Raw genomic sequence first — 25,288 nt, 5'->3', positions numbered from 1 at the left:
AGAGGAGGAGTGGAGGAACGGAGGGAGGGGGAGAACAAGGAAGAGAGAGAGAGAGTGCCAGGGCTGGTGGATGGATGGGTGGGGGGTGAGGCAGGTGAGGGTGTGGATGTAGGGGGGTGAGGTAATAACTTGGGGAGAGAGTGTGTGTGGTGAGATCACATTCCTCTCCCTGTCTTGTCATGCCATTGATTTTGGGCCTGGCTGGGAGAGGGAGGGAGGGAGAGAGAGCTGCTGGTGTGAACCAGTCCGACCACGCCAGGGGTGTAGCCTTGGCATTGCCTCAATGAGAACTGTTTCGTCTCTATCCTACCCCTCCCTCTCTCTACCCCCCCCTATCGCTACTCACCCCCTTTTGCTCTCTCTCTCTCTCTCTCTCTTTCTCTCTCTCTCTCTCTCTCCACCTCTCATTTTTTATAGGTGTGACATTGGTTTCCTAGCCAGACTTTGCTCGTGGTGGTGGATAAGGGCCTGTTTTGCCGGTTCTATGGAGACTATGGTACATGGGACAATGTCTATGGCACATACAAGTACATATTGTTGCTTGGCATAGATGTGAATTGTACTGCTTTCACCCCTACTCCAATAGCAACAAACCCTGGATAGCGTTAGGGCACCTAGTCACGGAACTCTCAAGGAGAGGGAGTTGGGTGTGTTCCACTTGACTTAAGGAAGAGGATGTGGGCTTTGTCCTCTTGACTCTATAACTAGTGCCACAGGATAGAGACACCTCTGTGAAACTCATAGCCAACTTCGGAATGACATAGCCAACTTAGGAAAGATATGTTTTTCAGAAAAAAATAGACAGACAACTCCATACATTTCTGAATAAAACAAAGCCTAATTAGCCCACATTCTAAAAACACTTCCAGAAGAGTCTGGCTTTTTACAAGTGTACATTGTGTGATCTCCAGAATTACTAAGCCTATAGCACCCACGTGGAATAGTGAACCTGACCTGAACTGTATGTACACACCCATACTGTAATCCTCTCTTCCTTGACATGACACTTGTCATACTGTAACTATCAACCACATAGTTTAATTATGTGAATTAAAGTTGCCCCAGTGGTGGCAGGTTGTCTGACTATGATAAGAATGTAGACACATCGCTTCACAGGTAATGCCATCCTTAAGGGCAGCTTGTTTAAATACACTATGCTGTCAGTCTCAGGTGAGTGCAGGAGTCAGATGATGTCAGGTGAGGACAGGGGCAAGGTGGGACCGGACAGCTGGCAGATATGGGAGAGAAGCCGGGAGCAGGGTGTTTGCCTTGGGTGTGTCTCAATAAGACAACATCCTTACCCTCACCCACCCTTATTTTATACCCTACCATCACCCTACCCCTCACCCACCTACCTACCCTTACCTTATACCCTACACTCACCTTACCCTTATGCACTCCCTACCCCTCAAAGACTGGGCTAACTGAGAAAGAGAGCATTTTAATAGTCCATTCTCTATGCAGTTATTGTCTTTTGGTTGTGATCGGTAATTGAAAAGCCAACAGAGATTAGACAGGAGTTTGAGACCTTGCTTAGGGGTTTTAGGTTAATCTGTGTAGTGGAGTAGGACCACCGGTAATTGCGTTGTTTTAAATGACTGTGATGAGAGGGACTCATTACATTTTCAATGATGTTTCACACTTAAATGACTGAATTTTGGAAATGTATTCGTAGAAGTTACAACAAGCAACAATTAGGATAATAAACAGATTATAATGCACAGCACACCTGTGCCCAGATTCACAAAACCTTCTTATGAAGAAATGTCTTCTTAACTGCCATTTTCTCCTTAACTATAGACTTTAGAAGAAAGTTAACCAAAGTTGCTATTCCTCAAAAAAGTTATTGGAAATGTTCTTGCGCTATTTCTTATGTTTTTGCTTCAGCAAACATTTAAGAAGAAATGAGATTCTTGAAAATAAAGTTATTGAAAATGTTCTTAATTCCAAGATAGCTAAACCCTTGTCTTAAACTTCATCTGAAAGTTTCAGTATTGATTATTTTAAACCCAAGATGTAACGGTCATCGTTGCATGAAGAAGTGGACCAAAGCGCAGCATGGTAAGTGTTTTGTCATGATTTATTCTCAAAAAACACTTGAACAAAGAGCAAAACGACAACGGACAGTTCTGTCAGGTGCAGAAACACAAAATAACTACCCACAAAACACAGGTGGGAAAATGCTCCCTAAGTATGGTTCCCAATCAGAGACAACGATAGACAGCTGTCCCTGATTGAGAACCATACCCGGCCAAAACAAAGAAATACCAAAACATAGAAAAATGAACATAGAATGACCACCCAAATCACACCCTGACCAAACCAAAATAGAGACATGAAAAGCTCTCTAAGGTCAGGGCGTGACACAAGAACATGTTTTATAACAGTCATCTCAGTAAGAAATATGCTAGCATGATCGCCATTGATTGCTAGATAAGAAGATTTGTAAGAAATTTGAGAAGTTCGTAAGAAAATCATTAAATCTTGATATTGTTGAGAAACTGCTCTTACGTACTATCTTATGAAGCTTCTTAAGTTTTTGCATTTTCTAAGGTAAGCAATGAAAACCAAACATCTGTTTTTGGGGCCATTCAATTTCAGTGCCCAACCTGATAGGGCCTCTCCCTTATACCCCTCTGTGCTTTGCGAGGATAATACTGTGAGACATAAGATAGGTTTCCTTCCAATTGGCAACAGATTTTCACGTGAATATTCAAAACTCTGCATAAAGAAAACATGCAAATATTTCCACCAGTGGTGGGTTTCCACCAAATGGACTTGACGTAGTGCACACAAAATGTAGTGCACACACATTTTCAACTCTACCGACTCTGTGTTAAATAGTAAATGTGCCTTCTCTGGTCTTGGCACGTACGCTCTAGCCAACAGCTTGTTGTGCGGGTACGCTAGTCTACATGATGAGATTATTATGGATAAGAGCAAGATTATTTATGTTTGTCATTCGGAAGTTAAGCACCAATCATCATGTCACCAGAATAAGGCCCTTGATATTTATTGGAAGGAGCATCAAGCTCATCATCGTGCACTTTCACCACCCTGTGCAGTTCCTCATCATTTATTTTATCTGTAGCCTAATAAACTGCATGGTTTCCTGACTCGTAGTGGGAGGACCACACACCATATAATCGCGTATCTCCAAGTTTACTTTGATATGATGGTTATTAAATCGATATTTGCGCATAAAGGCGTTTCCACCACCATTTCTCGCATAATACATTTTACATATACAAAAAGATCCCACCTTGTCCAACAAACAAATGATCTGTTGGCAATTATAGAATTGTACCAAAACTTCCTGTTTCCATCACAGCTGATTTTTTTGTATACGGTATGACTTTGCTCGCATAAAAACTGTGGATGGAAACGTGGTTACAGATATCATTTTACAAATTAATCAAAAGACACATTCCTGGGCAAATTTACAAAATGAAAAAAATGAAGCAAAGATTTGTCACGTACTATTGTATTATTTATTTACTTGTAAAATGAAATGCAATTTTGGGAGATCTTAAAACACATCACTTCATATCATTCCATAAAGTCTAAGGCCGTCCTCAATTGACCCAAGGAATAACTGCCAAAATAAAGGTAACACCAACATAACACGTCAGTGCAGTGCAGTCAAAAACGTGATTTTCTTGTGTTTTATAAACAGTATACAGTATTTCCACACAATAAGGTTGGACTAATACTGTGAAATTGTGAAAATACTGATAATGCCCTTTTACTCCCCAATTTCGTAATATCCAATTACAATCTTGTCTCATCGCTGGAACATGGGAGAGGCAACGGTCAATTTATGCGACCTCTGAAACATGACCCGCCAAACTTATCACCTGCCGGCTTAACCCGGAAGCCAGCTGCACCAATGTGTCGGAGGAAACACTGCTCAACTCACGACTGAAGTCAGCCTGCAGGCACCCAGCCCGCCACAAGGAGTCGCTAGAGCGGAATGAGCCAAGTAAAGCCCCCCTGGCCATAACCTCTCCTAACCCGGATGATTCTGGGCCAATTGTGCACCGCCCTATGCGACTCCCAGTCGAGGCCAAACCACTCCGCCAATAAGTTCGTTTTCAGTTTTTTCCTCCCCACTAAGACCAGTCTCAGACAAATTCTTGCTTGAGAAATTTCTCTTTGCTCAGAAGCTTGTATCTTTTTTTGCAATTTTAAATAAAAACAATCGCAGTAAGGCCTTAATTGATACCCAGAAATATTTGATATTGAGATAAAAACGGCTGCATTGGACCGTTTAATAGGGCGTTGGTCACCACGAATCGCCAGAACAGCTTCAATACACCTTGCATAGATTCTACAAGTGTCTGGAACTCTATTGAGGGAAGCAACACCAGACTTCCACGAGAAATTCCATCATTTGGTGTTTTGTTGATGGTGGTGGAAAACGCTGTTTCAGGCACTGCTCCAGAATCTCCCATGAGTGGCCTCCCGAGTGGTGCAGCAGGTAAAAGCACTGCGTCGCAGTGCTAGAGGCGGTACTACAGATCCGGGTTCGATCCCGTGCTGTGTCGCAACTGGGAGACCCATGAGGCGGCGTACAATTGGCCCAGCGTCGTCCTGGTTAGGGGAGGGTTTGGCGGGCTGGGATATCCTTGTCCAATCACGCTCTAGCGACTCCTTGTGGTGTCCGGGTGCATGCACTTTGATCGCCAGCTGTACTGTGTTTCCTCCGACACATTGGTGCGTCTGGCTTCCGGCAGTGTGTCAAGAAGCAGTGAGGCGTGGCGGGGTTGTGTATCGGAGGACCTTTACCTCTCCTGAGTCTGTACAGGAGTCGCAGCGATAGGACACGACTGTAACCAATTGGATATCAGAGAAAAGGGTAAAAAATATATATATAAAAATAATATTACTATCTCCATGAGTGATTCATTCGGTTGAGATCTGCTGACTGAAACACACACACCCTTTAAACCCCCTATGCACTTTTGAGACCCTTAATTAACCCAGGAACTACACCTGTGTGGAATCACCTGCTTTCAATATGCTTTCTTATCCCTCATTTACTCAAGTGTTTCCTTTATTTTGGCAGTTACCTGTATGTATACAATAGGTCTATAGTTGGCCTTGACATCACTGATCACACATTATTATGTTCTCATTATGTTTCTATAGAGCCTTCACAATGACGTGTGTGTTCTTTCCTGCTACCAGGCACCGACCGACACACACCAACCCACACCCAACACACACACACTCTCAGATAGCCCACCACACCACAGCACACACCCTGACCCAACACACTGAGGTAGGTAGCCCACTTAACTCATTCTCTGTTCTTTGCTTTTGTAATTATATAGCTTAATACCTGGTGGCAAAGGTATTGTCTTGAGGCCTTGCCATCTCTGTTAAGAGGTTAATGCCCCAGCCCCGGCATCAATTCCAACAGTCTTAATAACCCCAAACCCAAGCTCAGTCCCAGTTCTAGACCCAGTCCAAGATGATACTGTATAAGCCCAAGTCACAGTCCCAGTTCCATAGCCCAAATCCCAAACCAAAAAACAGTTATAGTCCCAGCCCCATGCAGGTAATGTGTGAGCCCTAGCCAAGGACCAGGTTAGTTACCAAGCTTTGCCTGTGAGTGTGTCACTCCGCTCAGCACAGCACAGGTGGACATGTGGGGAACGCTGCCAAATACTTTTGGTTTAGAGGGAGGGAGGGGTGTTGGTTGTTGGGTGGGTGTGCACTTTTGTTTTGTCTTTTTTATGTAACAGTTTGGTGGTAAGGTTAATTTTCCTCTCCCTGCCGAAGGTGACACACCTTCAGTGCAAATTTGAGCTCTTCTGTCTTCTCTTACTCACTCTCTCTCTCTATATATCTCTCTCTCACTTGTGCATGCCTGCCACAGAGGACAGGACTCTGCTTCCTGACAGACAGGGACCGAGAGTAGAGTGAGAAGAAGAAACTGAAATACAAAAACACCTGTCTGTGTTAAAAGGTCAGTAACTCTTTCTGTTTTTTTTTCTCATTTCAGTCTCATGTTTTTTTTAAATTAGTTCTCACAGACTCATTAGTAAATATTTATAGTGGAGAGATTGTAGGGCTATTCAATATTCATGTATCATGCATGGTATACCCTCAGGGTTAGTTACATACTGTACATTATAGGGTCTGCAGTGCATACCGACTCATCTACTATGTGCTTTGCCTCAGTATCAAGTCACTACTCCTTTCCTACCCACGGACAGAGTGAGTGCATTTCAATCAGTTCAACATGCTTTCAAATGTTTCCAAAGTGTGACTTTCTAGTAAAGGAGAGGCTTGGGAAGCCATTCAAATGATGAGGACTTTATGAATAGATTGCAATGCACTAAATCTGGCATTGTGTGTGTTATTTATTGACAGAAGTACGCAATGACTTAATAATTACACAATTAAATCATGCACATGAATGTCTTTTTGTGTAACATGATAACCTGGCATGACATTTTCTTATTGTCGTTACACTTCCTCAAGAGCATCAGCAATGTAATACTTGAATGGTTTTAAATATAGGTGACACACTGCATTAAGACAATGACAGGATACCAATTTGGAATTATTTATTCAAAATGTTATTTCAGGGAAACATTCTATACAGTTGGAGTTATATGTCCATGACATCAAATGAACAGATTTGATATCAAATAAATCTCTCATTGCCCAGAAACAGCTAGAATCCAACCTGCTCACAATTGTCAAGGCCAGAGATATCTATACATGGTTATATAAGGTGTGAATCAAAAGTGGACCATCACACTCTCCCAAAAGCAGTGAGTGGGTGGGTGCTTGCATGTAGTCTTTTGTTATGGCATACTGGATACTTTTACGCTGGCTTGTTCACAAACATTTTGGGAATAGCCTCCCTCCCCTCTATTTGCACAGCTCTAGTGGGGTGTGTGGGAATGCAACAGGCAGCGCAACACAATGCCCAGGCATTCAGTATCTAGACTCGAGAGTGCGTGTGGTGCCAACATCACACATGGTAACAGCACTGCCTCTTTCTCTCGTTCTCCCCTGGTGCTGTGACTCAAAATCACAATATTTTTACTATCATGTCAAGTCTCTTCACGTTCAGTCGGTTAGTGTTACTGCAGGACTCGACATTAATCCTTGTCCTCTTGCCCGGGGCAAGTAAAAAAACTATCACGCTAAAATCACAATATCACACAATTAGGCTACTCCGATCAGAATTCGATCAAAGTGTCCTCCGGATGCAATGTTTTTCTCACTGTCCTCCCGATTTCTGCACAGCGCATCGGAGTATAATTATTGTAGGCCTGCATTGACAGGCACAAGCGATCTTTCAATCATTCAGTCAGTCGCAAGATGCGTTATTGGATCAAAGCGAGCCGCATTTGCACGTTTGTTGATAATAATTGCTAGGGCGCTGTTTGCCCAGTCATATAAAATGTTTGGTCGGCAATGAAAATCCTGGAAAAGTAATGTACTCATGTATAACCGCAAATGGCCGACACTCAGTTGATGGGTGCGCAGTTGATGAAACCAATGCTGCATAGTCCAGTTGTAAAACCGTCTCTCAAGCACTCAAAATTGGCTAGGATACTCATCTATTCAATAGTTACAAAGTTAAAAAACATTCTTAAAGTAGCCTAATTTACAAGGAACACTTATGCTGTCGTAAACTTACAAATAGATACACATCTTAGTTAGCTACCTCGTCCACCTCAGCCATTTGTTCCCTAGTTCATTGAATGAGGGAATTATTTCATAAAGACCATAACAAGTATTTGGTTGTAATTATAATGTTGCAGAGCAAACCAACCCTCCTCCAGGAGATTCCAGGAGAGCTATGTGATGTGCAGGCTTTTGCTCCAGACCAGCTCGAACACACCACATTGTAAAAAAAAATAAAAATCAGCTGCACAACAGGACCTTGAAAAGCTGACTCTGCTGTGTAGGAGCAGAGTTGTACAACAAGCGTGCACACCCGGTAGCTCTCCAGATTAAGGTTTGACAGACCACACCGGTTTTATACAGTAGCCTATCAGTGCAGTATTTTACTTTATAGGGGGATGAGTGCCTTGCTCAAGGAAAGAATGGCAGGAGATACAATACATGGGATCAGAGAGCAACAGCCTTCCATAGTCAATACCAGTGATAATAATGAAGGTTATTTTGTGAAGTTGTCCTTGCATCTTACAACACAATATTCAGTCACCTTACCCTTTTTTTTAATTTATTTTTTATTTTTAGACAAGTGACTAGCTTTCGGACAAGTAAACAATCTGTCCTACTTGTCTAAAGGACAAGTGGCTGAAACAGTTTGTGTCAAGACCTGTACTGTAAATGGCACATAATAGCTGCATGGTAGAATAAGAGTAATGCAGTATGGGAAGAGAGACGGGCTCCCGTAGGCCTACCACTGTCCCATCTCTGCACTGTGTGAGTGTGTGATCGTGAGCGTATGTGTGAGTACGATCCTCCTCCTCCACCATAGCGTGGACACAGGTTGTGTGTGTGTGTGTGTGTGTGTGTGAGTGAGTAAACAGCCATCGCAGAGCAGCTGAATAGAGGGTGGGAGGAGGCTTGTAAGAGGGTATCGTGGGTGGGAGGCCTGATCCGTGCCAAAAAAGCAAGTTTGGGGGATTTGTGTACTTTGTGTTACTCACGAACAAACGCCTTTCTTAAACCGTCAGGCATGCACTCACACACCCAGAGGTCTCTCCTTCTTTCTTTCTCTTTCCCTTCCCCCTCTCTCTCCTTCTTTCTTTCTCTTTCATTTCCCTCTCTCACTCCTTCTTTCTTTCTTTCTCTTTCCTTTCCCTCTCTCTCCTTCTTTCTTTCTATTTCCTTTCCCCCTCTCTCTCTCTCTCTCTCTCTCTCTCTCTCTCTCTTTCTCTCTCTCTCTCTTAATCAATCACTTGAGATTGTCCTCAACTAACCCTGTCTTTTCCCCAATGATAAAGGCATCTAAGATTGTGCTTGGTAACAGACAACTGTGAACCAAGACTGTCTTTATAGTATGGTAAAATAATGGTATTGGCTTTAGATTGGTATTGACATTTACAGTAAACTACTTATAATAATTTTAGCTGCAGTAGAATTTCAAACTCCAAATATATATGACATGACATCTAAAGATCTTCTTGAATGTCTCCTTTATTGTCTTGAAACACAAAGTATTCTGTATCTGACGTGATAGTGATACTGTAAGTCCTTGAGAAGAGTTAGTTATATGTAGGTGTTTCCTGTGAGGCCAACCGAGCTCATCAAAAATAGTCCTGGTAACCACTGGCAACCCCTTGAGCAGAGCTCACTTTCCACCTCTCCTAGCTTTCCTCCCTCCACTAAATTACACAAATACCTTCACAGGCACGACTCTCAGACGATCAAGTAAAATGAACTCAAAGTGAATTAACAAAGACAACAACAGATGTAGAATGTTAAGATTAGAGACATTTATTTATTTATCTTTTTGTCCAGGGACAGAACAGAAACAGAAAATTAGACCACATTAATTTCGTAATGTCTTTCAAAGATCTGGGTTGAAGAAGTGGGTCCACCCACCTGTGTGATGCGGGTAGGGGATGGCAGTTTAAAGAAGACATGAGTGTGTGGGTTAGCATTGCTCTGTAGCGTGCTGTACTTCGGAAGGCTGCATTGATCCACCCACCCACCCCAGACGCACAGCAGCTTGTGTGGTTCATGAAAGCACATTACTGTACATTCTCATGCTCAGAGAGGACATGGTCACAGTCTGAAGATAGATACAGTAATGTACAAGACGATCCAGTAGACTCACTCAAGATGGCTCAACATGTACAGTAACTGATAGACCAAAAGCAACTGAAGGCATACTGTGTGTGAATGCTTGTTTTAGAGTGTGTGTGTGTGTGTGTGTGTGCGGGAGAGGGGGGCTATGTGCGTGTGTGTGTTCATGCTTGTACATGCATGGATGTCTGTGTGTATGTGTGTGTGTAAATCCGCGCAGCTGTGTATTCATATTTTTTTGTCCGTCTGTCTATGTCTTTCTTTCTGTATGTGTGTACCTGTCTCTGTGTGTATGTTCCGTAGTTGTGTGTGTGCCTTGGTGTGACAGCCATCTGTCTCCCTTGCCCTGCAGCCTGGCTGCTTTTAATTAGGAAGTGCCAGAGAGCCCCAGGGCAGACAGAGGTTCTCCCTACTCTCCTGTCCCTCCACCCCTCTCCTCTCCTCTCCTCTCCTCTCCTCTCCTCTCCTCTCCCTCCATGCCTCAGCATTGCCTCCCCCACGTTATCACCAACAGCGCCGGGAGATGTCCTCACACACATACACGCACGCGAGTTCGCAGACACACACAGTGTAAACACACACACTTGTACATAAACGCTTTTATACAACTGCGACCACCTGTGAAATAATCCAGCCAAGGTAGTGCCACCTCTTTCTGGCTGGCTATGCTTTATCATGGCTGTGAATAGATGCTGTCTTACAGAATGTCTCTCAAGAGCATGTACAGTCTGTATGTACGCGCCGGTGCCTCCCCTCTGGCAGAAGCCTCCCGTCCAGATTAGGGTGTTCAGAAACAGACAAAACAAGAGGAACTCAAAGCCGAAATAGATACATTATGTCAGCAGAAAAAAGCTCTGAACCTCAACTCACCCTGAATAGTGGGCTGCTCGGAGGTGAGCTGTATATTGACCTTGTTGAAGTGTGTGTGTGTCTGTGTGTATGTTTGTCTGTGTGCTGTCCTTGGACATGTTTTTTAAGGAGGACTGCCTGGCTGGTGGAAGATGAGAGCGGGTCTATCTACAATGGGCATAATAGCTGGCAGAGCTGAAATGTGGGGGTACCTCCACTGCCTCGGCCCTGTCTGCCTGCAGCTTCTTTCCCACAGCAACCTTGTCCTTCAGACAACAAGAGGCATAGGGTGAAGAGTGGGGGTTGTGGCAGGTGGGTGGATTGGGCGGGGAATGGTAAACTGACTGGCCTCTGGGTTAGTCTACTCTTACCCACAAAACAGCACAGACCCCTACAAGTCAAACAGAAACATACAGTTTTTGGATGACCTTATTGGTCTAAAAGGCCTTATCTCCCTTGAAATCAGTTAATGTTGTGGATGATCGAGATCGAGAAAGCCCTGTTTGCCTAACTAACTTTAGACTGTGCCTTTCTGCCAGCCCCTCCTCATGGGTAAGAGACATGGAGCCGATCTGGTGCTGAGTGATGAGTTCTCTGGCTGAGCTGTCATGCTGTGAACTCAGCGGGTGGCAGCAAACAGGTACACCAGTGCCCAACACTTACTCAGACCCAGTCTCCTGCCTCCTGCTCCTGAGCTGAGTGAGAACAGACTGCACAACGAAACTGAGATAGACCAGTAGTTAATAACCCTTTACAGCATGGGAACTGTCTAGTGATAGAATTGCAGAGAAGTTGACATTTGATAACATTATGTATGTAATATGGAAATCCAACACTTCTGATGGTACAATGTTCAGTCTTTCCAGGATTCCGCAATTCTGTGATTGGAAATTGTCTTTTGCGAAATTGACAATTCCCCGCATATTATGCGAGGGCGTGGAAATTTCACCAATCACTGCACTATTTCTGCATAAAACAGTCAAATCATCGCAATATTATATTATAATGATCCATCACCGCAGTATAAAAAGAGGACTCACAATTTCAACCAATCACCGCACATTTACCCAATAATATGGTTCAATCAAGCCACACGTCAACAACCTTTTTCCCCCTTCAGTGCATTTTTGAAATTTTTTACATATCTGTAAAATATTCAAGTTCTCAGATTTTAAATTAATAGATTTTAGATGTGTATTAAAATGGGGGTTGTCACGAAACACTATACACTGAGTGTACAAAACATTAAGAACACTTGCTCTTTCCATGACTGACCAGGTGAATCCAAGTGAAAGCTATGATCCCTTATTGATGTCACTTGTTAAATCCACTTCAATCAGTGTAGATGAAGGTTAAAGAAGGATTTTTAAGCCTTGAGACTATTGAGACATGGATTATGTACAGTATGTGTGCCATTCAGAGGGTGAATGGACAAGAAAAAATATTTAAATGCCTTTGAACGGGCTATGGTAGTAGGTGCCAGGCTCACCGGTTGGTGTCAAGAACTGCAACGCTGCTGGGTTTTTCACGCTCAACAGTTTCCCACGTGTAGCAAGAATTGTCCATCACTCAAAGGACATCCAGCCAACTTGATATAACTGTGGGAAGAGTCCCATGCCCCGACGAATTGAGGCAGTTCTGAGGGCCTCAAAGTGTAGGAAGGTGTTCTTAACGTGGAAATGACAGCGTTTTAACTACTTTGCAGATATGAAACGAACAGACAATCATAATGTCAGTCAAAAAGATCAAATTCTCAGTTTATGCTACAAGACCAACTTTATAAGAGGTTTTAAAAATAGGTTTTTAAAATTCTATGACATACAGTAAGGAATTGATGGCAGAATAGATGGATGCAGTTCAATGCATGATTAATATAATTCACCAAAACATTTGTCAGTAGTCCCAAAAATATTGCTATCAGGTTGTAAATCACAGCCGGCCTCGTATGTTTTTTGCTGATTCCATTCGGGATGCACTGTTTCAGTTTCCGTGACTCAATATTTTGGACAAAAACAGATGAATGTAACTAAGGCTAGGAATGTAAATACAATTAAAATTTGCAAAGGCAATGATCACAAGTCAGTCATAATGTGGCTAATAGGCTAACATATCTATTTATTTGGCAAGCTAAAAACACGTAGCCTAACGTTAGTTAGCTAGCTGCTAGGAGTAGTCATGTCATGTCATTGGAGGAGTTGGTGAGTGAATGACTTTTCCCCTTCGTATAGATTTTCGGTGGCTATGCACAGCTAGAGATGCAGGTGTCATTTGGTTAGCTAGCAAGAACTTGAATATCTGTTATCCAGTTAACATATAGCAAATTCACTCTGGCTATGTGTGCAAAGCCATCATCAAAGCAAAGGGTGGCTACTTTGAAGAATCTCAAATATAAAATATATTTTGATTTGTTTAACGCTTTTTTTGGTTACGACATGATTCCATATGTGTTATTTCATAGTATTGATGTCTTCACTATTATTCTACAATGTAGAAAATAGTAAAAAATAAAGAAAAACCCTTGAATGAGTAGGTGTGTCTAAACCTTTGGCTGGTACTGTATATTGATGTCACAGATGATTCCTTTGAATAGTTCTTTATCATAAAATGTATTATTTGTCTGTGTAAAACCTTGCAGTGCTACTTTTTTCTCTGAGAGTGAGGCGGATATACACTACAGTTCAAAAGTCTGGGGTGACTTAGAAATGTCCTTGTTTTTGAAAGAAAAGCAAATTTTTTGTCCATTAAAATAACATCAAATTGATCAGAAATACAGTGCAGACATGTTGTAAATGACTATTGTAGCTGGAAACGGCTGATATTTTATGAAATATTTAAATAGGCGTACATTATCAGCAACCATCACTCCTGTCACGCCCTGATCTGTTTCACCTGTCTTTGTGATTGTCTCCACCCCCCTCCAGGTGTCGCCCATCTTCCCCATAATCCCCTGTGTATATATACTTGTGTTCTCTGTTTGTCTGTTGCCAGTTCGTCTTGTTTGTCAAGCTTACCTGTGTTTGTCCTGTCAGCTCATGTTTTTTCCCAGCTTCTCTTTTTCTCGCACTCTCGCCCTCCTCGTTCTCTTGAGCTTCAGCCCTCTTCCTTCCCCTTGGATCACTCCAAGATAGCCTACCTCATCACGCTGATGTCCGGGAGGGCCCTCACCTGGGCTACTGTCGTGTGGGAACAACAGCCGGCCATATGCGCTAGTCTGGAGGGGTTTGTGGGAGAAGTGAGGAAGGTCTTTGAAGCCCCGTTCTCCGGGCGAGAGGCCGCCGGAAGCTAATCCAGCTTCGGCAGGACTCCCGCAGTGTAGCTGTGGTGGTGGATTTTCGCAAGTTGGCAGCGGAGAGTGCTTGGAATCAAGAGGCGCTGTTCGATATGTTCCTGCACAGCGCCTAAGAGGAGGTCAAGGACGAGCTTGCAGCCCGGGAGTTACCTACGTAGCTCGATTCCCTCATCGCTTTGACCATCCGTATTGATGGGCGATTACGGGAATGACGGCGGGAGAGGAAATTGGATTTCGCTCGCACACCCAGGGATCCCACCTTGCCTCCAATTCAACCCAGAAGCTCCCGACGGTCTCGTTGCCGAGAGGACCCAAGGCTTCCAGACCTCCCCCGAGGGCTGCCGAAGACTGCCGAGACACCGCTTCCTGAGCCTATGTCACTAGGCAGAGCTGAGCTGTCGCCAGCGGAATGGCAATACAGGATCGTCATCTGTATTGCGGGACTCTTGGTCATTTCATGTCCTCTTGTCCTTTAAAGAAGCCAGGCTCACCGGTAGGATCAAGGACTCTGGTGGGCCAAATGGAGAACGTTCCTGCTTCCCCTGCTCGCACCCCTTTTCATGAAATTCTGCTGTGGAGAGACCAGTCCAAAACTCTCCGGGTTCCCATTGAATCTGGTGCTGACGAGAGTTTTTTAGATGCCACCCTGGCATCCGAGCTGAAAATCCCCACTCACCCACTACACCATTCCCATCCACCTACGGGTGTCAGGGAACCACAGCAAGGCTATCCAGTTCCTGCCCATCGAGTCCACTCTGATTCCTGTGGTATTGGGATTCTCCTGGCTCCACCGACACAATTCCCTCATTAACTGGTTTATTGGTGCCATCATGGGTTGGAGCCCATTCTGCCACGCCCATTGAATGAAGTCAGCAAAACCTGACCCGGGATGTATTCCTGGGGGCTCGTAAGGTGCCCTGGACCTCTCCACCATTCCCGTGGAGCACCAGAACCTCTGGGAGGTGTCCAGCAAGGCCCGGGCCATGTCGCTTCCACTGCACCGACCCTATGACTGCGGGATTTACCTTCTCCCTAGCACCACGCCGCCACGGGGACGTCTGTACTCTCTATCGGGAGTGGAGACCAAGGCTATGGAAACCTACATTGGGGACTCCCTAGCTGCTGGATTTATCCATCCCTCTTCCTCTCCCGCAGGCTTCTTCTTCATGGAGAAAAAGGACAAAACCCTGCACCCGTGCAATGACTTCCGCAGACTCAACGACATTACGGTTAAGAACCGTTACCCGCTACAACTCATCTCCTCCGCCTTCGAGCCGCTCCAGGGGGCCACTGTGTTTTCCAAGCTGGATCTATGGAACGCCTACCACCTGGTGCGGATACGAGAGGGGGACGAGTGGAAGACCGCCTTCAACACAGCCAGCGGCCACTACGAGTATCTGGTCATGCCCTTTGGCCTCACCAATGCCCCTGCTATGTTCCAAGCTCTGGTGAAGGATGTTCTCCGTGACATGTTGAACTGGTTCGTCTTCATCTACATTGATGACATCCTCGTCTTCTCCTGCTCCCCTCAAGAACACGTGCTCCATGTCCGGCAGGTCCTTCAACACCTTCTGGAGAATCAGCTGTTTGTAAAGGCGGAGAAGTGTGAGTTCTATCACTCCACCATCCTCTTTCTGGGTTACATCATCTCTGATGGGAGTGTCCAGATGGATCCCGGGAACGTGAGAGCTGTGATGGATTGGCCACAGCCTACATCCAGGGTGCAGCTGCAACGTTTCCTGGGGTTCGCCAATTTCTATCACCGCTTATCCGGGGTTACTGTGCCCTGGCTTCCCCCCTGTCAGCACTCACCTCACCCAAGGTTCCATTCATGTGGTCCCTAGTTGCTGACTGGGCATTCCGGGATCTCAAACATTGCTTCACCACAGCTCCCATCCTGGTTCTTCCGGACCCATCTCGTCAGTTCGTGGTGGAGGCTGATGAGTCGGACCTCGGAGTGGGGGCTGTCCTGTCCCAGCATTCTGCCCTTGACCTCAAGCTACATCCCTGTGACTTCTTCTCCCATCGCCTCCACGCCATGGAAAGGAACTACGACGTGGGGAATCGGGAGCTTCTCACGGTGAAGAAAGCATTGGAGGAATGGAGGCACTGGCTGGAAGGGGCAGAACATCCATTCATCGTGTGGACTGACCGCAAGAACCTGGAGTATCTCCGCACCGCCAAGCGCCTCAACTCAAGGCAAGCCAGATGGGCCCTACTGTTCACACGGTTCAACTTCTCCCTCTCGTACCGGCCGGGATCCAAGAATGTCTAGCCAGATGCCCTGTCCCACCGCTATAGCTACACGACAAGAACACAGACACTGCACAGAGGAACTCTGCCTGGAAGGCCAGCATCCCGGAGTCGCCTCTTCCCGGTTGACATTGAGACTGGTGTTTTGCGGGTACTATTTAATGAAGCTGCCAGTTGACGACTTGTGAGGCATCTGTTTCTCAAACTAGACACTCGAATGTACTTGTCCTCTTCCTCAGTTGTGCACCGGGGCCTCGCATTCCTCTTTCTATTCTGGTTCAAGCCAGTTTGCGCTGTTCTGTGAAGAGAGTAGTACACAGCGTTGTACGCGATCTTCAGTTTCTTGGCAATTTCTTGCATGGAATAGCCTTCATTTCTCAGAACAAGAATAGACTGACAAGTTTCAGAAGAAACTACTTTGTTTCTGGCCATTCTGGCCTGTAATCGAACCCACAAATGTTGATGCTCCAGATACTCAACTAGTCTAAAGAAGGCCAGTTTTATTGCTTCTTTAATCAGAACAACAGTTTTCAGCTGTGCTAACAAAAGGGTTTTCTAATGATCAATTAGCCTTTTAAAATGCTAAACTTGGATTAGCTAACACAATGTGCCATTGGAACACAGGAGTGATGGTTGCTGATAATGGGCCTCTGTACGCCTATGTAGATATTCCATTCAAAATCTTGCATTTCCCGCTACAATAGTCATTTACAACATTAACAATGTCTACACTGTATTTCTGATCAATTTGATGTTATTTTAATGGACAGAAAATGTGACCCCAAACTTTTGAACGGTAGTGTATACCAATTTGCATTATTTGTTGCAAACTGAAATGAAACCAACAAGTGATTCTAGGTAGTTTTAAACAAAACTACTTTGAAACAAAAGTATGCACCTCACACATGGTTATGGGCTTCTACTTGCTACGCATCCCGGATCCGGGAGCACCCCCATCAGTAAAAAAAGCTGACTAGCATAGCGCCACAAGTAAATACTAGCATCTAAATATCATTAAATCACAAGTCCAAGACACCAGATGAAAGATACAGATCTTGTGAATCCAGCCATCATTTCTGATTTTTAAAATGTTTTAAAAAGACACAATATGACACAATATGTAAATCTATTAGCTAACCACGATAGCAAAAGACACAACTTTTTTTTCCCAACATTTTTTTCCTGCATAGGTAGCTATCACAATTTCGACCAAATAAAGATATAAATAGTCACTAACCAAGAAATAACTTCATCAGATGACAGTCTGATAACATATTTATTGTATAGCATATGTTTTGTTAGAAAAATTTGCATATTTCAGGTATAAATCACAGTTCTACATTGCAGCTGCAATCTGAAATAGCGTCGATGCAGSCAGAATAATTACAGAGACCAACGTCAAATACCTAATTACTCATCATAAAWCATTTCTGAAAAATACACAGCGTACAGCAAATGAAAGCCCAACATCTTGTGAATCCAGCCAATATGTCAGATTTTTTAAGTGTTTTACAGCGAAAACACAATATAGCATTATATTAGCTTACCACAATAGCCAGAAACACAACCGTATTTACCAGCAGCAAATGTTAGCGATCGTAACAATCCAGCAAAAGATATATAATTKGACTAACCWTGATAWACTTCATCAGATGACAGTCCTGTAACATCATATTACACAATGCATATAGGTTTTGTTCGAAAATGTGCATATTTAGCAGCACAAATCGTGGTTATACAATGTGATCAGTAGCAACATTTCAGGCATTCTGGCCGGCGCCATCTTGGAGAGGCACCTAATCTAATCGATAAATAATCGTAAACTTGACAAAAAAATACAGGTTGGACAGCAAATGAAAGATGCATTAGTTATTAATGCAACCGCTGTGTTAGATTTTTAAAATTAACGTTACTAGACATACAGTGTGCGTTACAGCCAGACCAGTCGCGAATTAATCAGGCGGAGCAATCCTTTTTACATTTTTTCCCACATAATACGACTTAAATCATAAATAGCTCTTACTTTTGGACGAGCTTCCATCAGAATCTTGGGCAAGTTGTCCTTTGTCCAAAAGAATCGTTGCTCGGTTGTAAAACGTCCTCTTCAACTTTGGAAATAGCAGCTAACGTTAGCTATGTGGCGCAGACATGCCCAAATCTTCAAAACGCAATACTAAGGAAATTCCGAAAATCGCAATATACTCGCATAAACTGATATAATTCGGTTTAAAATAACTTCGTTATGATGTTTCTAACACCTATATCGAATTAAATCACAGACGGATATGTCTAAGGCCGATAACTTGAGCTTTTTCGAACGCCATGCTGAGGTCCTGCTCTGCGCAATGACGAACAATGAAAAGAGTGCACCCCCCATGCCATGGCCTTTTATATGGTCTCAGATCTGCCTAGAAACTCCATTCCAATTCTCATTGGTTACTGACATCCAGGGGAAAGCGCGTGCAGTTCATATCGACCCATAGGATACATACAGAGTTTTAAACTGATCCTAGAACAGGGTCAACATTTTCAGATTTTGCAGTACCCGTCAGGAATTTCGCTGCCAAACGAGTTCTGTTTCACTCAGAGAAATAATTCAAACGGTTTTAGAAACTAGAGAGTGTTTTCTATCCAATAGTAATAATAATATGCATATTGTACGAGCAAGAATTGAGTACGAGGCAGTTTAATTTGGGAACGATAAATGGTAACGTTGAAACAGCACCCCCTATATTGAGAAAAGGTTAAAAAGAAAGAGACATTTTCAGACATAGAGTTTAAATCTATTAAATTTTGAGTTTGCATCCCAATATTACACTTTCTACATATCACAGAACACTGAAATCTAACAATACTGTTTGACATAGAAACACTGTATTTTCATCGTTAAAAAAAATATATTCATTAATGTTGAATTTATGAAAAATATTAATAACATTCCACCCATGATTCAAAATAGGGCGCTTTTGACTGCAGGAAAGGGTTACGACACAGGGGCCGGCCTGCGTTGATGGAATCAGAAAAGTCTGAGCCTTTTGGGTAAAACACTGGGCTACATCCTGTACGGAAATGCACCGTTTTAGTGTTAAAGGCCCAATGCAGTCAAAAACTTAGATTTTTCTGTGTTTTATATATTTCCACACTATGAGGTTGGAATAATACTGTGAAATTGATAAAATTAGGATAATGTACTTTTAATGTAAGAGCTGTTTGCAAAGACAGCCTGTTTTGGTGGAATGAAACATTGGACTTTCCATCGTGACAGTACCATACAGTAAAAATTAGTTAATAGACCAATAAGAAGAGACATTATTTGATATTGAGATAAAAACAGCTGCATTGGACCTTTTAACTTTTTTCTGAAATAATTGTTAAAACAAGCCTCAGATTGTGACAATAATAATTTAAGTTTGAAGTATTGGGAATGATTTGTCTTTAAAATCTACAGTTGAAGTCGGAAGTTTACATACACTTAGGTTGGAGTCATTAAAACTAGTTTTTCAACCACTCCACAAATTTCTTGTTAACAAACTATAGCTTTGCCAAGTCTGTTAGGACATCTACTTTGTGCATGACACAAGTCATTTTTCCAACAATTGTTTACAGACTGATTATTTCACCTATAATTCACTGTATCACAATTCCATTGGGCCAGAAATGTACATACACTAAGTTGACTGTGCATTTTAACAGCTTGGAAAATTCCAGAATATTATATCATGGCTTTAGAAGCTTCTGATAGGCTAATTGACATAATTTGAGTCAATTGGAGGTGTACCTGTGGATGTATGTCAAGGCCTTTCAAAGCCTACTCAGTGCCTCTTTGCTTGACATCATGGTAAAATCTGAAGAAATCAGCCAAGAACTCAGAAAAATAAATTGTAGACCTCCACAGGTCTGGTTAATCCTTAGGAGCAATTTCCAAACGCCTGAAGGTACCACGTTCATCTTTACGAACTATAGTACACAAGTATAAACACCATGGGACCACACAGCCGTTACACCACTCAGGAAGGAGACACGTTCTGTCTCCAAGAGATGAACGTACTTTGTTGCAAAAAGTGCTAATCAATACCAAACAACAGCAAAGGACCTTGTGAAGATGCTGGAGGAAACAGGTACAAAAGTATTTATATCCACAGTAAAACGAGTCCTATATCGACATAACCTGAAAGGCCGCTCAGCAAGGAAGAAGCCACTGCTCCAAAACCGCCATAAAAAAGCCAGACTACGGTTCGCAACTGCACATGGGGACAAAGATTGTAGGTTTTGGAGAAATGTCCTTTGGGCTGATGAAAGAAAACTAGAACTCTTTGGCCACTTCGACCATTGTTATGTTTGGTGGAAAAAGGGGGAGGATTGCAAGCCAAAGAACACCAACCCAACCGTGAAGCATGGGGTGGCAGCATCATGTTGTGGGGGTGCTTTGCTGCAGGAGGGACTGGTGCACTTCACAAAATAAATGGCATCATGAGAAAGGAAAAGTATGTAGATATTTTGAAGCAACATCTCAAGACATCAGTCAGGAAGTTAAAGCTTGGTCGCAAATGGGTCTTCCAAATGGGCAATGACCCCAAGCATACTTCCAAAGTTGTGGCAAAATGGCTAAAGGACAACAAAGTCAAGGTATTGGAGTGGCCATCACAAAGCCCTGACCTCAATCCTATAGAAAATGTGTGGGCAGAACTGAAAAAGTGTGTGTGAGCAAGGAGGCCTACAAAACTGACTCAGTTACACCAGCTCTGTCAGGAGGAATGGGCCAAAATTCACCCAACTTATTGTGGGAAGCTTGTGGAAGGCTACCCAAAATGTTTGACCCAAGTTAAACAACTTAAAGGCAATGGTACCAAATACTAATCGAGTGTATGTAAACTTCTGACCCACTGGGAATGTGACGAAAGAAATAAAAGCTTAAATAAATCATTCTCTCTACTATTATGCTGACATTTCACATTCTTAAAATAAAGTGGTGATCTTAACTGACCTAAAACAGGGAATTTTTACTCACATTAAATGTCAGGAATTGTGAAAAACTGAGTTTAAATGTAGTTGGCTAAGGTGTATGTAAACTTCCGACTTCACCAATATATACAGCATGATTATTGCACTTATAAATAGTACCTATATACCTATACATTTACAGTATATTACAGTGAAACCTGCATAGAGTTTCTATGACAACAGCAGACAAAGCATTTAAAATAGGATCGTAGCCAGAGTTTAAGTGATTATTCCCATTTTGCGTCATCATGGTGATGTGGCCGGTGACACTTTGCTTCTTGAAAGTCCAATATCTTAAAAACTTTACTGTTAACATGCAAAACGTATTGGGATTGAGTGGATTTTCTTTGTAACAAAAGGTAAACAAATAAGTTTGCTTTACAGAACTTCTACACATTTTGCCATGACTTATGCCATGTTATTATCTATCTGAGTGAGAGTGATTAACAAAACCAAATGGGGGCACTCTGGAGGTCAAGGTGTGCCGGGTCGGTAAGGTCAGGGAGTGATGGCTGCCGGGTCGAAGAGTTCGTGGTGCCGGGTTTGTAATTCTGCCATGATTAGGTAACTACAAGTTTCGATAGCTGGCTAGACTAACTACACTAATTTACCACTCTAAAAATGTTTAACCTACATGGGCTAACTGAGTGAATGTCAGTGAGTGACATATATAATAAGAGGAAACTGCTGATGACCAAGTTTCGAAATTGCACCTTGTGTGTTCTACTATTCTAACTCTCAACAATAATTTGAGACCCTGACTGAGTAGAAAAAAAAATACAAAAAAATACAGAGGTCCGGACCTCAGTGTCATCATATGTAGCTACGGACCTGCCTGAATAGGTTGTGATTGTTGCTTGTCTAGCCGGCTGGCTGGTCTGCTAACATTTAGTGGCTTCCCTGTTTATATATACCAACCTCCATCTCAGTATACTTAAATTCTCGCCAACTACGAAACACTGCAACCACCAAGAATAAGGCTGTGGTTTCGCTACGTACTCCCTAGGGGATGTTGGCCTATAAGCATGAGTACAAGTCTATCATACTACAGAATGTGAAGAAACTTGCGAGCAGCCAAATACTAACATAACACATGCTTACTCCTACAATGACACAACCATGCACTTTAAACATGTCAGAACCATCTAGGTTTTTGGCAAGAAACATTTTATAGAAGTTTATTTGATTTAACCAATACAGGCTTGTTTAATAAGATTTATTCTGCTATGCCAAATGCCATATTTGAACATTTTCTGTCATTTCTAAGAACTGACCCAGTGCAAACTGTTATTATGCTGAGCATTACAAAGTAAGCAATAGTGTTGATGTCATTTAGGAAATCCTTAGTGTCCCAATGGGCCAGACTGTCAGTAACAGAAGCTATCCTGTGAAAGTGTCCTGTCATGTGAGTCGGGAAACATTGTGAGAGGATGAGAGATTTACATTGTTCTGTTAGTACTGGCTGTGATGCCATAGACACTGAGTTCATTGTTAGAAGACCGAGAAAAAACTGCTTTCATTGTCTTAAAGCTTAAAGTTCATAGGAGAGCCCACCCCTCTGAGCGAATGGTTGGTTTTTCTCAGTGCCTCCAGCTCTCTCTCTCGCTCTCACCCGCCTATCAAAGTCCACATGCCAGACTGATCATTTCCTTTTCTAAATTGAAGAGGAGGGCGACCACATCTTTTCTCTGTTTCTTCTTTCTGTTCTGTGTAAACACCCTGGTCCAAAGAGGCTATCGTTGACCTCTACAGTCAGAGGGAGCTGTATAATATACTCCCACTGCTGTGATCACTGACTCAAAACAGAAGAATCTGTCACCTCTCCTCTCTGATCCTTCAAACCTTCTTAACTTCAGTTTGAATCATATACAGGAAGTCAAACAAGAGGTCAAATAATTGATTAGATATACTGTCGATATCTACATTCAAATGGTTTGTTTTTATTTTGGATTTAGTCTTGTACAAATGTATCTATATTTTTTATAGAATAAAATAGAATATTATTACAAATTGTAAAAACCATCCAAGACATTCAGGTGAAGGATGCAGCAGCGTTTGACGAGACATGAATCAACAGGAAATAGACAGGTTAGAATGGAGAGCTGCTCCAGATTGTAAACTCAGATTAGCAGTCTGTCTCCCAGCCCACACTGAGCTCAGACTGAGTTTGAGGTAAAAACGGAGCTACAAGTAAGCAATTTCCTTTAAGTGTGTGAAAGAATGGAATGGCAGACATTTGTCCGAGTTGAAATTTAGGCCGTTGAAGGGCTACAATACTGTACTGTATCATGTCCAATTCGACAAAATAAAACATTCATATTTTGGTTTTAATCTTAAATCTTAAAGTTGTTCATCAACAGCAACACTGTCGCTTCATCTCTGATCTCTCCTCGGTTGAATTCTTAAGTGGCCAGTTTGAAGCCTTTAAACTTTTCTCCTTTAAAAAAATAAATATATATTTTAGTTTTTATCTTCTTTTCTTTTTTACCCTCGCTTTCCCTAAACAAGCTCGAGCAGCTTCACCCCACTCCCTCCATCCCTCCACACTGAAATTCACTCTAACAAAACAAAAATGTCATTTTGTCTGACCTAAATCAGAGGGTGTCTGAGCCATGAGCTTATTACATAGTGTGCTTAACTTGTGTTGTGGAGGAGGACGGGGGTATTATTATCTTTCAGCTACCCACCCTGCTATAAAACCCGACATCTCCACATTGCAGGAGTGCTGCTCTGCTCTCCCTCCCTACTGTGAATCTGACAAGCCTGCCTGGTTTCCCTGCCTGCCTTCTCTCTCTCAACTCCACTATTGCTTTGCTCACCAGCCCGTTTAAGCCTGACAGGGACACCCACACTTCTCTCCGCTCCGATGTTCGACTGTTCCACTCCACTAGCAGTTCCTCCACTTTGTTTTGGTGTTGGAAGCGTGGATATTCCCTGTTTTTGTGAATGGGCGTCCGATGCGAGGTGGCTGTGACTGACTGACTGACTGACGGACTGACGGACGGACTGACTGTCATCTCTGGGTACTCGACTCTGAAGAAGCAATGTGGCAGGTCACTGGACGTCACTGGTAGACTTGGAATAATAGACAAAAAAAGAAAGGAAGTAATTAAGAAGGTAGGCCATGATTATGAGGATTATAGTTTGGAATTCTGAACGTTCTTCAGCTTTATATGTGTAAGTTTATGTGAGTGTGTCTGCTTAGTGCTTGCAGTGTATCGGTCTTACTGTGCTACAGTACATGTGCACAGTGCACCTGTTCAGTGTGCATGCGTTCGTGTACTCTGACAGAGACGCAGCTCTGTGTGTGGATATGGTAATTTGATGTCTGGTAATTATCTGGAAAGCACTCTGAGACGCAGTCTCGAGAAAACGCCCTGCTCTTATTGCGGATTCTGCAGTAATTCCTGGAACAAATGTCAATGTTTTTTTGAACAAAAGTTAAAGTTGGAGTGTTGACAGAATGAGAGCCTGTTATGGCGGCGAGTGGTATAGAAGACTGTTGTTGGTGACACTCTTTTTGTGCGTTATCTCATGACACTCTGGGCCTCATCTGCTTACAAAATATAAGGATTAGGCGTGTTTGTTTCACAATGGTTGCTTGTTGTCTAGTTAAAACGTTTGTGGGGTACTAATGGACGTTCAAGTAAAATTAACTGTGTAGATCCGTTTTACAGAGGAGCAAATATGAAAATATATTTTGCGAGAAAAATGTCTGTATCCGTTGACTATAGCCTCATCTGCTATCTGGTTGACTTTTACTGATAATTATTATTATTATTATTATTATTAATTTGTCATAAATCAATAAAACTATGAGATGAGGAAAGGTGGTGAACTTGACAAAAGTGGTTGTCAAGAAGACACCAACAATTCTCCAAAACTATAAAGTCTGCTGTGGATCATCAACAATTTCATTCAAAGCACCGGTGGTCTATATTAAACTCATTAATTAAAACAGAACAGCCCGTAATCATGAGAATATAAATTCATGTCTCTTTATTATCTCTTTATTATATATATATATATATATATATATATATATATATATCATGTATCTATAGATTAATAATAGCCAGCCAATAAACTAATTATGAACCCTTTATAAAGATAACCTTATTGTAAACTGTTATTGGAATGGAATCA

At 42.6% G+C, this 25,288-nt stretch overlaps 1 protein-coding gene across 1 annotated transcript in view; it reads left to right on the top strand.

Annotated features, from left to right (window-relative positions):
* Positions 1-5,783: 5,783 nt before the first annotated feature.
* The window catches only part of LOC111961225 (zinc finger and BTB domain-containing protein 7C), a 31,346-nt gene continuing 11,841 nt past the window's right edge, over positions 5,784-25,288 (top strand). Inside the window, exon 1 of the mRNA XM_023983322.2 lies at positions 5,784-5,974. The gene's annotated coding sequence lies outside the window, so the exon portion shown is untranslated. The remainder of the gene's footprint in view (positions 5,975-25,288) is intronic.

The sequence above is a fragment of the Salvelinus sp. IW2-2015 genome, linkage group LG4q.1:29 (assembly GCF_002910315.2).
Source record: "Salvelinus sp. IW2-2015 linkage group LG4q.1:29, ASM291031v2, whole genome shotgun sequence".
NCBI lineage: Eukaryota > Metazoa > Chordata > Actinopteri > Salmoniformes > Salmonidae > Salvelinus > Salvelinus sp. IW2-2015.
Note: the sequence above shows the minus strand (reverse complement) of the source record. Positions and strands in the feature narration are given on the sequence as shown.